General features: G+C 40.6%; 1 long non-coding RNA gene across 1 annotated transcript in view; it reads left to right on the top strand.

The window, feature by feature from the left end:
• The window catches only part of LOC116859561, a 116767-nt gene extending 114330 nt beyond the window's left edge, over positions 1-2437 (top strand). The window contains exon 3 of the long non-coding RNA XR_004381184.1: positions 2244-2437. This is a non-coding gene — a long non-coding RNA (uncharacterized LOC116859561). The remainder of the gene's footprint in view (positions 1-2243) is intronic.
• The last annotated feature ends 11967 nt before the right edge of the window (positions 2438-14404 follow it).

The raw sequence follows: 14404 nt of genomic DNA, 5'->3' as shown, positions 1-14404 counted from the left end.
TGCTCCCAAATAAGATCATCCACCCTGCTCCTGTCCACTTAGATTTCTCTCATTAATTCCCTGATAGTCAGATTTGCACACTCTAGAAGGATTAGTATGAGTCTCTTATCCAAACTTTTGACAAGCTAGAGAATTAGTTTGCAAAGTAGGTGGGAGTGGGGCTATGCAAATGTGCAGTTCCTAGAGAGACTGTGGACCTTTGTCCTTCCCCTCAAGGACTAAGCTTTGAGCTCTTACTGTGAGTCCAGGGGCTGTACATACTTGGGTCTGACCTGAACTGCAAGAAAGCCAGGTCACTGCCAGGAATAGCTCTGCAAGATGGCTGGGATTTAGACATGGCTGCTATGCTTGTAGTTCGATTTCTATAGCTGCACAAAACAACTCTGCATTGCTTTGGTCAGGCCTGGGCTGCCCAGTGAGACCCGTAGAAGCATTCAGTCCTCCCCACTGCTCTCAGCTACTCACTCATCCCTTGTTTTAGGATTCCTTAGCTGCTGAGGAACCTGTTATTCCACAGTTCATATTTTGCACTCCTGATTCCATCACCACACTTACGACCCCCCTCCTTCCTTTCCTGCGGATATATGCCGCAGTATTATGTCTGCACGGTCTTCCCCCAGGTGTACGCCCTATCATCCCAGTGAGTTCTCCAGGGACTGGAAAAGTGCATTCATCAGGATCCGCTCTGTGCTGCACAACTCTTGGATTCAAAAGGTTCTTCCTACTCTAAACCCCTTCTTAATGAACTTGAACCCTATTCCTGGCCTTCTATTTACACCAGAGATGAGTACTAGCTCATCAATACTCTGTTTCATTTTACTTAATTAGAAACAAGAAATGCATGGCATATTTAAGAAATCAATTATCTGCTTTTAAAAAAGCCATAGGGCAAGAGAGCTGCTTCCCCCTCAACCTCCCCCCGCCCCATGGTCTGGTATGGGAGAAGAATTTATTTTTTAAGTTCCTGGGCCTAAGGAATTCTGCCATTTTTGTCGTAAATCACAGAAGCTGTGTGTGTTACTGTTGTAGATGTTATAATATAACCGAGTGGGGGAAATCTCTGTTTTTTTCAACTTAGGATCATTTTTAATCATGCAGTCTTGGCAGCTCCAGTTCTCAGCCATCCCTCCCTCTTACTAACAGCTTGTTCCTATTCCTAGCTTGGTGGGAATGTTGGCCTATGTGATGTATTTTGGGAAAATCAGCTAGAGTCATTGAATGTACAAATGAAGCTCATTTTATAGAAATTTAAATTAAGATAATGCTAACCTTAAAAAAACTACCCAATCTTCCATATGTATGGAATACATATTATTTCCAAAATAAAAACCATTTTTAGGCATACCCTGTTTATTATGAACATCTTTCTCTGGTGAAGAGATTCTGTTTTTGTTTTACTTGACTTGACTTTGCTTGACAATAACCAGTTCTATAGTGAGCTTTCAACAAAGATCAAGTTACTTTCAAGCTGGACAGTATGGGTTCTAGATTCACCGATACAGGCTCTGCTTATGAGCTTCTGTGGCTGCTGGTATGTTCCACTGAAGAATTTGTCCTTGGTGGAGCCTGAAGCGGACAGTCTTTGGGGCAGGCCCTTCATTTTCTTGCCAATTATTTGAGGCTTTCTCTGCTCAGTGCAAAGCTCCTATCACTCCAATACTTAATGGCTTGACAAGGTGGGAATGTGGTTAATTGGCCTTAGCAAGGGCTCCAGAGGCCCATGAGTTCTAAACTCTTTTGATACAGATTAGACTACTCCTTGTTTGACGTTAGCTTTAAACCAAATAAACCAAGATAGGAAACTCAAGAAAAATATGATGTGATTCTGAATAGGATAGAGGCACCAACTGGCTCAAAGAGCCAACTTTTTATCCAGGATATCACATGCTTCCTAACAACCCAGTGGAGTAGGTCACTATTACGACTGTTACCCTGGAGATTAAGGTATGTGCACATTTCACACTTCACTCTACAATTTTACCATCAGAAACTGTCTTTTGGGCATTGTCATTTGCTCTTAGTAAATGCGATGGTTTAATGTATTTCTAGCAGCTTCATCCCTATGAATATACTTTCCAAAGGAATTATTTTAACTCTCATCTGTACCTATAAAATGATGGAATGATGGTTATTGTTATCTGAGATAAGCCAGAAAGACCACTTTTGCTTCAACCAGCAAAAGTATGTCTGAGCAAAAATACAATTTTGATAGAACTATTTAGACCGTTTCCCTCAATTTTCAGAAACACTTGGATCCAGCTGATGCTTTGGTAGTTTTAGCCAAATGTAGCACCGGACGATCCCACCCACATGGTTCTCCCGGTACCTGGAATCCGAAGGAAAAGCTTGCCGCCGAGGAGCTAGTAGCAGAGATGAAATCCACGCCACGCCGCTGTCCTCCATGACGCCCCATCTGAAGGCTGGCTCCTCTCTTTTGTTTCAGAAAGCACAGGGAAACTCCGTGCCTTTCCTAAATTCCTATTGTCAGGATTTGGTGTTTCTACGTAACATAGTCCTCACCCCATCTTTCCCTTCGCTGCTGCTTTCCTCCTTCAGCCAGCAGCAGGCAAATGGTGGGCATCGCATTTCTCCAAACTCAGCCCCAAATAAATTAAATTCTGGTACCCGAAGCAGCCATTTGGTCCCCTTGCTGAAGGCAAGTCCAGCATCTTCTTTACGTACCACCTGAAAAGACCATTTGTAATAGGGATCCGCGAGTAATAAAGAAACAATACATGCAAATAGTTCCTTATGGGGAGATTTTGCCAAAAAGTTCTACGTCATTCTTCTAATAACTTCTGTGAGCTAATTTGTGAAATGAGAGTTGGGTTCTAGGCACAATTCTTGGAAATGAGGACAAAATTTAGGTAAATATTATGCAATTTACTTTGAAGCTTACTACTTGGTATTCCCTTCACTATCAGTTTTTAAAAACTGTTTTAAAAATATCGTGTTTTGAAGGGAGCTTTGTTTTTCTCAGCTCTTTCTCCCATCTGCTACATTTTGTAACAAAGCCATAATCGGGTGTTTATGATATTAGTTGCTGTGGAAATTAAGTTAATGCTATGCTATTCCTGTCTTACAGAGACAGCATGGGTCAGAGAAAGAGTTTGAAACATAAGTATTCAACTACAGTAGACATTTGAAAAAAGTAAAACATTTAATAAATAGAATCAATTTTAGAATTAATATGCACTTACCTTTGTACTCACATTATTGCTTAGTTGCAGGGACAATTTTAAAGGATTAGACCAAAGCAAATTTTATTTGAAAAGACCCATTACTTGAAAAATGAAATTGCATACAAATGAAGAGATGAAGCTATTGTATTTTAAAGTGACCTCCACCTCATGTCCCAGCAGCAAGTATTTTTGCAAAGATAACCGCCCTCTCCTTCAAAATAGTAGATTAGTCTCTCTAGGCTGGGGGGAGGGTGACTAAGCATGTAATGCAGGGGAAATGACAGAGCCTTGTGATAGAAGACACTTCTACCTTAAAAAATCATTTTCTTAAAGCCTATTATTCCTTCCACTAGAGTGAAAGGAAGTAACGTCTTTCTTTCTTAGCACCTGGCTGTCTTCTCCTTCACTCAGCTAGCCCCTCCTCACCCCCACCCCCCTTCAGGCCTCTAGGCCACATTGACACCACCCTACACCCGATGTTTCCTCCCCTGGACAGCTTTCGCCCAATTGAACTTTCCCACAGGTTGGACGAGACTAGAATCAGAGGAGACTTCTCATTAGCAACACTGTGAATTTGGCTCATGGTAAAGGAGGAGACCAGACTGAGAAGGAAAAAGTCAGACCAGCAGCTTGCTAGGGCGGATGTTTATACAGTCTTTCTCCATCTTGCAGTTATGACCTTTCTGCTTTGATGCCTCCAACTTCACTCATTGCCTCATTCCTGTCCCTGATTTGGTACCCTGCCCCTTTGCCACCCTTTGTTACTTTGTCCTCTTAGTGGCTGAAGGAGAGGGGAAAGCAATTTGCTATTTGAGAGGTTTGGCTTGGACTGTTTAGCAAATGCTTTTATTAAGATGTATTTGTGGGACGCCTGGGTAGCTCAGTGGGTTAAAGCCTCTGCCTTCAGCTCAGGTCATGATCGCAGGGTCCTGGGATCGAGCCCAGCATTGGGCTCTCTGCTCGGCAAGGAGCCTGCTTCCTCCTCTCTCTCTCTCTGCCTGCCTCTCCGCCTACTTGTGGAATCTCTCTCTGTCAAATAAATAAATAAAATCTTAAAAAAAAAAAAAGATGTATTTGCAGGTCTTATCTCCTTGTTTTCCCCAGTGAGCTTCTCAAAATAAGTTCCTATCTTCCAACATATCATTTACAGGCTGGCACTTAGCATGCCATAAGTGCATAATAAATGTTATTTTTTTGGTCCTATAAAGATAATTAGTGGGATGTATAATGTGTCCTAGCCTCTGAAGAAGCTAGGTCATCATTGAGCTACTGTCACCTGGGACAAGTTGAAAAGTTCTGGAGCCTCTGAGCCAGATACTCAGATGGGTGAAATGTGCCCTAGGCCTCCAAGTGTGGACTGCAGGACCCACAGACACTGCTTATACTGTCTAGTGAGCTCACATCTGAGTCATATACCTGTCCACACCAGGTGCATGACTTAAGACTTCAAAGGGAGAATACAATAGTGTAATAGAGTTAAAATTCACAATCAACAAACAACTCAAGTTAGCTTTTTTCTCTATAATTGAATTCATTTTAACTCTAAAACCCCCATTTTCAATGATGGGGAGAGACTTGGTCTCGTCACTCTCATTGCCGTTTCAAAGTTAGTCTCTTGGAGTAAATATTTAGTCAAACTAAAGACTTAAACTCAGTCCATTTGGAGTTCACATTCAACATTACAGCTGTTCTCCGCTTGCAAAGATCCTCTTCTTCTCCTCCCCCTCTGGGTGCAGGGGAAGAACAGCGAGGAAGGGTCTGGTTGTGCCCCACATGCCTCCGTCCTCTCTCTAGGTGACAGTTTTGCTGCTGCATAATTTGTAGTCTGATGTCTTAATAGAATAAAGTCTACCACCCGCACCCTCCTCAGCTCTTCCTGGCTCCAGTGAAGAAGCTTGGAGATGGGGCCTCATCTGGGTCCTTTGGGCTGCCCTCCCAAGATCCTATGCTGTAGGGGCACCCTACCCCAAGGCAAGATGACCCCTGTCTTGACTGCTGCTGGAAACCATAGGAGAGCTCTCTGTTCAGGCTCTGAGCACTGTCTCCAGCCTTCTCTCTGCTTCACTTACCACACTGCCGTCTCCACTCTCGGATCCAAAAACACAAAGGTCAACCGTCTGCTCTAGGGTTTCCAAGCTTATCGAGAGGTCTACCTCTTACAGGGAAAGGGGAGAGGTGTCTGAAGCTTGGTGGGGGGAGGCAGAAAGAAACCCTGGGGCAGTGTAAATAGTCTCAGCTAAACTCTCTTTCCCTCTTCTTTCCAGATTTCTTTTCTTGACTCTTTTCTGCGACCTGGAGATTTTAAAAAGGCATCCCTTAGCTCAACATGCTCTTTATTTCAAAATCAAGTAACTTTGTAACTACTTCTTTGAACACAGGCAGCAGATGTGTTGTAGAGCAACTTTAAAAATAAAACAAATAATCTAATTGCTATCAGGTACCATATTTTAAAATACTATTATTATTCTTAGAAATAATAGCTAAGGGGTGTCTGGGTGGCTCAGTCGGTTAAGCGTCTGCTTTCAGCTCTGGTCATGATCCCAGGATCCTGGGATTGAGCCCCGTATCAGGCTTCCCGCTCAGTGGAGAACCTGCTTCTCCCTCTGCCTGCTGCTGTACCTACTTGTGCTCTCTCTCTCTCTCTGTCAAATAAATAAAATCTTAAAAAGAAAGAAAGAAAGAAAAAATAGCTAAAATCTAAATTCTAAAATTATTCCTAGAGAAATCTAGTATTTTTTTTCATTGAGCTTGCAGATTTCTTCAAAGCTTCAAATTCTGTCATTTTCACCAGTATCTGATGACTCATGCAGTGATTGGTTCTTGCTGATCTCAGCTTCTTTTCTATGGGTGAAGGGGCAGCAATAGACATGTCTTTGATCATTAATAATTTCAGCACCTCTAACCCATCAGTTCCCAAGCAATTTCTTCCCAGGGTGCTTCTGGAATAGAAAGCTATGATCTAGAAACTAGTCCTGATCGCTTCTCGGCCTTTGGCTAAGATCAAGTGTGGAAACTAGTCCTGAGTACTTCTGGTATGTGGGGATAGAGGCTAGTAGGGAGTATTTGAGGTCCGGAGGATACCCTTTGCTCAACAGTGAATAAGCTAGGTTGCCTGGGGAAATACACAGGCTGTGGTTTGGAAGACCCTCAAGTGTCACCGGGAGCTTTGTTTCCTGGGAGTGGTATCCTGGGAGCCTACACCCACTCACTAGCAGTTCTGTGGGGACCTCAGGAAGTATCTTTGGTCTCCACAGCTGGAGGCACACAACACTTGGGTCTTCTTCTCCCCTTCTCCACTGCCCACTCCCTCCCCCCAGCACCAGCAGCGTCATGCAGGTGACCAGCGATAGCAATGACAACAGCCTTACCACTGGTCTGCTTATCTGCACAGTATCCCAGGACTTCACTGTCATATCTGTGGGGTTTGGTAACACTGGACATGCCCGAGAGAAAGAATTACTGCAAGGATAGGCAGGAACCACTGCATGTGACCCCAGGGACTCTCACCTGAGTAGCTCAAGCGTGAAACTTTCCACATCCACCTGGCTGACTGGATTCATTGCATACAAAGAAGAACTAGAAAGTGGCCCCCTATCTCTATGCACATATAAAGGCTTTTGTCTGCAAACAGCAACAGAACGCACACCAGCTCCCAAGCTCTGCCAAGAACACAGCATCTAGTGATGCTACTGCTGCTCCAGGAAAAACGACTGTAGATGAGAATGAACAGAAGGAAGCCTGAAGTTCTCAGGCATGAGGTACCATGCTAGTTATCATTTTATCCACTCTCAGCTCTGAATTCACCCTTCATTGACGGCTTTGTGATATTAGAGATGGACTGTAACTATTTCTCCTCTGCCAGCTAGCATGATGTTTAGTCTGTCTGTGGAAGGGCTCATCATCTAAGAGCTTGTGGTCTAGTGGGGAACTCATGGGCATACATGCACACATACGCACACATACAGACATGCTTCCTACAGGACACAGGGGAGATGGGACAGGGCACGAATCTGGACAGGAGACAATGGGCAGGGGTGGGGGGGGTGCAATAGCAGCCCAGCTGTACAAAAAAAGTGATTTTTCAAAGGGAAATAGGAAGGACTTCAAAAGGCACAGTGGATTGAGGCCGGGCTGGGGGGTGGGGGAGAGCTTTTCTGGTTCTCTTCAGACTCATGAACAGAGGTACTAAGTTGCCTTCTGTGGAGACATAAGCAAAGAGGTCCACACTCATTGCTTTCCATTTCATAAGGCTATCTGAAGGTCTCCAAGTCAGAAGACAGAAATTAAAGCCCCAGACTTACAAATAAGCCATCAAAATATAAGCCCCTGGACCAGTTCTACTGGTAGCAGATATTGGCTAGACTCTTAATTCTGAATCCAGCTTGCTTCATCAGACAAGGGGCAAAGCCTCCAAGAACCCCCAGGCTGTCCTTATCACGCTATAGCCAAGGACGCTTCACCTTCCTCCTAGAGCTCACACTCGTGCCCCATGAGGATATTCCTGGGAGGTGACTCAACCCCATTTATCAATCTCTGTTCCTCAGTTCCCTATTTGCACAATCCCTACACTGTGAGTCTCAAGGGTTTTAGTGCCTTACTTTTCTGCCTTTTTGACCGCCTTCCTGCCTGAAAGAGGCACAATTCAATTCCTAGATATATTTTCTTTAAAAAGAAAACCACTGTAAATAATTATGAGGTAGAACTCACAAATGCATGAGTGCAGAATGGATAAAAATGTCAACTACTGTAATGTTATGCAAATAGGTGCTTGTGGCTTGTGATAAAAATTGCTGAAGACAGCTTCATGCAGAGATGCAAATAGTACTGTATTTCAAATAACATAGAGGTGCCAGTGTGCTCTGAAGAAACTAGGTTAGATGACACAAGAAGTAGTTCTAGTATTGGCAAAGTTTCTGATAAATAGACATGTGCAGAACTTAAGTAAAACTATGTCATGATAAATAAAAGTAAAAAAATATAGAAACATTCCTAAATGTATATATCATATTATATAATATGGAATTTTTATATATAATTGCTAATTATAACAAAGTTTTAAAAAGGAGATATTTGACTGTTTGACTGTCTTTTTTCTGTATCCCTAGGAGTATATATTACATTCAAGTTGACCTAAAAACGCCTTTAAAATTATTTTATTGGAAAAAGATGGAGGGTTTCCTTATATTCAGGATTGTCTTGTATTCAGACATAGAAGATATACAATAAGCAGGGTAGTTAGTAATGAACCAAAAACTTGTCTCCTCTAGTTCATGGTAAAGCAAAACCAGACCTGAACCTCCCTCCAACCTTCCTGCTTCAAGAATTTACTAAACCCTGAGAAGGTGAGGATAGTGTCTGTGGCCCTCTGAGTTACCCCTTTTTTCCAGAAAACAGTCATTCATAGTCACTGACAAAAAAGGTCTTATTTAAAAATTCTAGCATAACCTATAAACATACATGTAGTCAACTGATTTTTCAACAAAGAAGCAAAGACAATTCAATGAAGAAACAATAGTCTTTTCAAAAAATGATGCTAGAGCAATTGGACATACATATGCAAAAAGAAAAAAAGAAAGAACCTCTACTTTATTTTGTATCACATGCAAAAATAGATCATAGACAGAAATATAAAACCTGGAACTGTAAAACTTCTAGAAGATATCGTAGAAGAATTGTGTGACCTTGGGTTAGGCAAGATTTCTTCAATACAACACTGAATGGAATTATTCATAATCACTCCAAACTAAAAGCAACCCAAATGTTCTTCAGCCCATGAATGAGAAACAAACTGGGGCATTGTACATTGCAGTCTGATACAGCGATAAAAGAAATGAATTACTGATACGTACAACAAAAAGATGTGTTCCAGCAAACCATTATATAGTATCTCCACTATACAGATAAAATAGATGGAAACACACCAGGAACATACATAGGTAATAACAAAATGTACTCAAATGATGAAAAAGTGATGAGTTTATTACCTTTGCTTTCAATGTAATTTAATTGTAAGTTTATATCATTTAATTCTTGGTAATGACTGTGTTTAATAACCAGCTCAGGAAATTCCCAAAACTTAACATTTAGACCTCTAGCACTTCTTTGAGCTGACTCCAGACCAAAAAGGATCTGGGTGTGTCTATGAACCCCTCCTCCACCACCAGTTCCAGGGCACCAGTAGCAACATGAAGGGAGAGTGGGTGCAAACATATGTTGTTTCCCTGAGCCCCACTACTCTCAAAATGCTGCCGGAACTGCTTCAACCATATGGGATATTTCCCTGAGCTATTCAGATCAGTTGTCAGAGCTGAAATATCAAGGTCAACAGCCATGCCCTCAATCGTATGAGGAAATGGATGTGGATTTCAGTAGAATAAATGTCTTGGTGTTCTTCAGTAAATTTCATTCATTAAAACACCCTGCAGGGTTTTTTTTAAATGAGGATTTGTTGTGAGGGAGAAAAACTGTTTTTCCAAAATACCTTTTATTTTTATAGTCAAATCTGGAAAGATAGTCATCAAAATGTTAACAGTTATCTTGGATGATGAATTTTTTTTTCTTCTTGTGATTTTCTGTAGTTTCCAAATTTTCTGCAACAAATATGTAACACTATGGTAACACGAAAAAATTTGAGACAAATCTTTGGTAACTTGATATTTAAAATTGCAGTGGTGCTCTCATTTTAAAGACAGGAAGAATAAATAGCATTTTCGGTAAAAGAATGCCCTGGGAAACAGACATTACTATGTTCAGTTTCATTTAAGAGCCAGATGTCCAGGAACTGGCTATGGCTAATTATCAATTTTTACCCAGATGGAGTGTTTTTTCTTTTTTTTTTTCTCTGTCATTAGACGGAAAAGCACAGCATCTCTGGCCACTTACTTCATTACATTCAGTTACTTTAGTTGGAAAGCTTTAAGGATAGGTGGAGCTTAGAAAAAGGGCATTTTATTCTATTGTGAATGAAAAGTTGAAGCAGGTACAAGACACAGAAGAAGAAGAATGAAAATGTGTAATTGGTTATGCGATGAAAGATTTTCAAGCCTGCTCTTTGCCCAATTCCAGTAGTGTTAAAAATGGAATTCATACTGGCTTATATCTGTCTTCTTATAGAAAGCAAATGCTGTATAGCAGATCATCATAAGACTTAGCAGCTTAAAACAAAAAACAGCTCTTACTTCACAGTTTCCATAGGTCAAAGAGTTGAGCATGATTTATGTGGCTACCTGTGGCCTGGGATCTCCCATGAAGCAGTTACTTTCGAAGGCTGGGGTATTCTCTAAAGGCTTGACTCGTGAGGGTCCGTTTCTGGGCTGCCTCACGTGAGTGGTGGCAGAATTGCATTCCTGGAGAACCAGTGGAATGAGGACCTCAGTACCTCACTGGCTGTTGGCCTGAGACCTTCTCGGTTCCCTGCCACATGGGCTTCTCAAGAGAGCAGTTCACAACATGGGAACTGGCTTCTTCAGAGGGAACAAGCAAGAAAAACATCTAAGACATTCATTCCCTGCCTCTTGGAGCTCATGTTCTTTATTGCCAGGTGCCCAAGGCCTCAAAAACATAGCTTCACATAATTGTGTCCAGTTTGGGGGTTATTTAAAGCATGGGATATATGTGGTACTTGTTTCTCCATCTTAACCGGAAGTAGAAGCGTTGGAAAATCTCTTATTAATAATCTTATTGTACTTCTCTGCTAGAAACAAATTTAGTCTATTATATTTTTGTGACCAAAAGGCAATGTATTAAAAAATGTATTCTCGGGCACCTGGGTGGCTCAGTGGGTTAAGCCACTGCCTTCGGCTCAGGTCATGATCTCAAGGTCCTGGGATCGAGCCCGCATAAGGCTCTCTGCTCAGTGGGGAGCCTGCTTCTCCCTCTCTCTCTGCCTGCCTCTCTGCCTACTTGTGATCTCTGTCTGTCAAATGAATAAGTAAAATCTTAAAAAAAATTTATTAAAAATTTATTCTCATTGATTAAAGAAAAATTATTAGCACAAAAATTAAAATGTATTAGAAATCAGTGTCTTAATTTGCATAATGAGATGGACAGGGGGACATTTATAAGGCACTGGTTAATGTTAAACTATTCCTTTGCTTGGGATCAGGGTGATAAATCACTGAAGAATGCTTTTCTTGGTGATGTGATGGAAAGCTATTAGGAAACTAGAAATGAGAAAGGAGAATCACTTTGATTCAGGACGCTGCTTTGGGCAATTCAGTTTTAGAGTCAGGCCATATGGAATTTGGGAGTCTGAAAGTCATTTCCTTAAAACAGTTCCCTTACACATATTCTTATTTTCCATGTGTGCCATGACCTGAAAATGGTTCACCATTTTCAGGGAACACCAGTGTTGACAATACTCCATATCCCATTCCTGTTTCCCTATCTGACTTGCTAACCCCAATCTTTACTGGACTTCTCCAAGAAGAACTAGCAGCCACCCCTGCTGTGAAGATGGTCTTCCTCAATTTCCATTCTGGACTGGAGTGTCTCCTCCACCTTATTTCTTCCATCATTTTCTGCCTTCCTGATATTTGTCAAAATCTTTTGACAATTGATGGAACACTCTCCCATTCTCAATATTCATGGATGTATTCCCTTCTATGAGCATTTTTTGGCATGGCAGAAGATGCAGGTTTTGTCACGAGTAGGTGTGGGGTTTGGGTCTTGTCAAATGCTTTTCTGCATCAGTTGATACGATCATATGATTTTGCTTCTTTAGACTATTGACATGTAAATTACAATATAGATTTATATGAATTGATTTTTGAATGTTGAACCCGCCATGCATACCTGGAACAAATCCTGCTTGGTCATGCATTATTTTTAATATAGAATTTATTTAAAAATCCAAATAAAAATTTAATTAAAAGGTATTTTTAATTGTTGGATTTGATTTGCTAATATTTTATTGATGATATTTGCATCTAAATTTATGAGAGATGTTGATCTGTAGTTTTCTTTATTGTACTGTCTTTTTCTAGTTTTCGTATGAGAGTAATGCTGGCCTTACAAAGTTAACTAGAGAAATATTTCCTCCTCTTCTGTTCTCTGCAAGAGATTGTATAGAATTGGTGTTAATGCTTCTCAAATTATTTTATAGAATTCTCCATTTCTTTTTTCCAGGGAATTTTGATGACAAATTCAATTTCACTAATAGCTATAGAATGATTCTATTTCCTCTTCTCTGAGCTTTGGTTGCTTGTAGTTTTTGAAGAGTTGGTCCATTTCTTCTAAGTTGTTGAATTCATAAGTTTAAAGGTCTCTGTTTTCCCTTATTATTCCTTTAAAGGTTGTGGTACTGTGATGATATACCATTTCGTTACTGATATTGTTAATTTGTTTCTTTCTGTCAGTCTTGCTAGAAGCTATTAGCTAGCTTTTTGTGGTTTTTTAAAAATTGTTTTCCTTTCCAATTTCATTTATTTCTGCTCTTATCTGTATAATTTCCTTCATTCTACTTGCTTTGGGTTTCTTTTGCTCTTATTTTCTCTGGTTTCTTGAGGTTACAGACTTGAGACTTTTTCTAACATGATCTTTCCCTCTTTCCTGAGGTAATCACGTAATGCATAAATTTCCTTCCTGACACTACTTTAGCTACAAGCCACAAATTTTAGTATTTTAATTTTACTCGGTTCTGTATGTTTTTTATTTTTTTTAAAGATTTTATTTATGTATTAGAGAGAGAGCACAAGTTGGGGGAGGAGCAGAGGGACAAGCAAATTCTCCACTGAGCAGGGAGCCTGATGTGGGGCTCAATCCCAGGACCCTAAGATTGTGACCTGAGCCGAAGGCAGATACTTAATCAACTGAACCACCCACGCACCCAAGTTCTGTGTGTCTTTTAATTTCCTTTGAGACTTCCTCTTTGACCAGGTATGATTTTAAAGTGTGTTGTTTGTTTAATTTTCCTGTGGCCTTTCTCTCATTGATTTCTAATTTGATTTCATAATGGTCTATAAACCTACTTTGTATGATTTCAGTTCTTTTAAATTTGTTAACATTTGCTTTCTGGCCCAGCATGTGGTCTATTTTTTTTAAATAAGATTTTTTTTTTAAGATTTTATTTATTTATATGCCAGATAGAAATCATAAGTAGGCGGAGAGGCAGGCAGAGAGAGAGGAGGAAGCAGGCTCCCTGCTGTGCAGAGATCCTGATGCGGGGCTTGATCCCAGGACCCTGGGATCATGACCTGAGCTGAAGGCAGAGGCTTTAACCCACTGAGCCACCCAGGTGCCCCTTTTTAATAAGATTTTTTAAAAAGATTTTATTTATTTATTTGATACAGAGAGAGAGATCACAAGTAGGCAGAGAAGCAGGCAGAGAGCGGGGAAGCAGGCTCCCTGCTGAGTAGAGAGCCCGATTCGGGACTTGATCCCAGGACCCTGAGATCATGACCTGAGCCGAAGGCAGAGGCTTAACCCCAGGCACCCCCGCATGTGGTCTATTAACCAGCACTCAAAAAAAAAAAAAAAAAAAAGAAATGGGCATTCTGCCCTTGTGGATGGAGTGTTCTATAAATGTCAATTAGATCCTGTTGGTTGGTTGTGTTGTTCAGGTCTTCTATATCTTCGCTCATTTTCTAACTCTTAGTTCTATCAGTTCCTGAGAGGGGATGTCAAAGTGCATGGTTATGATATCAGAGGTCCATGTTTTATGAAAGATCCATTTTGGAGCCATGTTTAGGAGAAAAAATACAAAATTTGAAGGTAGACTTAGGTAAGAAAAATGAGTATTTATTAGAATGAGGAAATAAATCACAACAAATTACAAGTCTTGGAATGCTGATACAAAATCCATAGGCATTACAAAATCAAAAAACAATATAATGTATTTATTATTCTATTGCCCAACATACTCTTTTTTTAAGTGGGTTCCATGCAGGACTTGAACCAACCACTCTGAGATCGAGACCTGAACTGAAATCAAGAGTCAGATGCTCAACAGACTGAGCCACCCAGGCTCCCTCTCCCTCACCTTACATAATTTTTTTTATTATAGTTGATACACAATGTTATATTAGTTTCAGGTGTTCAGCATACTGATTCAACAACTCTGTACACTGTGCTATGCTCCCTACAAGTGTAGCTACCATCTGTAACCATATAATGCTATTAAAATACTAATGTCTATACCATACACACACACATAACACACACAGAGTTTATGCTATACTATACTAATACCCTTTTCCTCTGCATTTTGGGGTTTTTTGGTCTGG

Source organism: Lontra canadensis, unplaced genomic scaffold (genome assembly GCF_010015895.1).
Source record: "Lontra canadensis isolate GAN:19392208 unplaced genomic scaffold, GSC_riverotter_1.0 scaffold4, whole genome shotgun sequence".
Lineage (NCBI taxonomy): Eukaryota > Metazoa > Chordata > Mammalia > Carnivora > Mustelidae > Lontra > Lontra canadensis.
The sequence above is the reverse complement of the archived record's forward strand: the minus strand, read 5'-3'. Positions and strand labels throughout refer to the sequence as shown.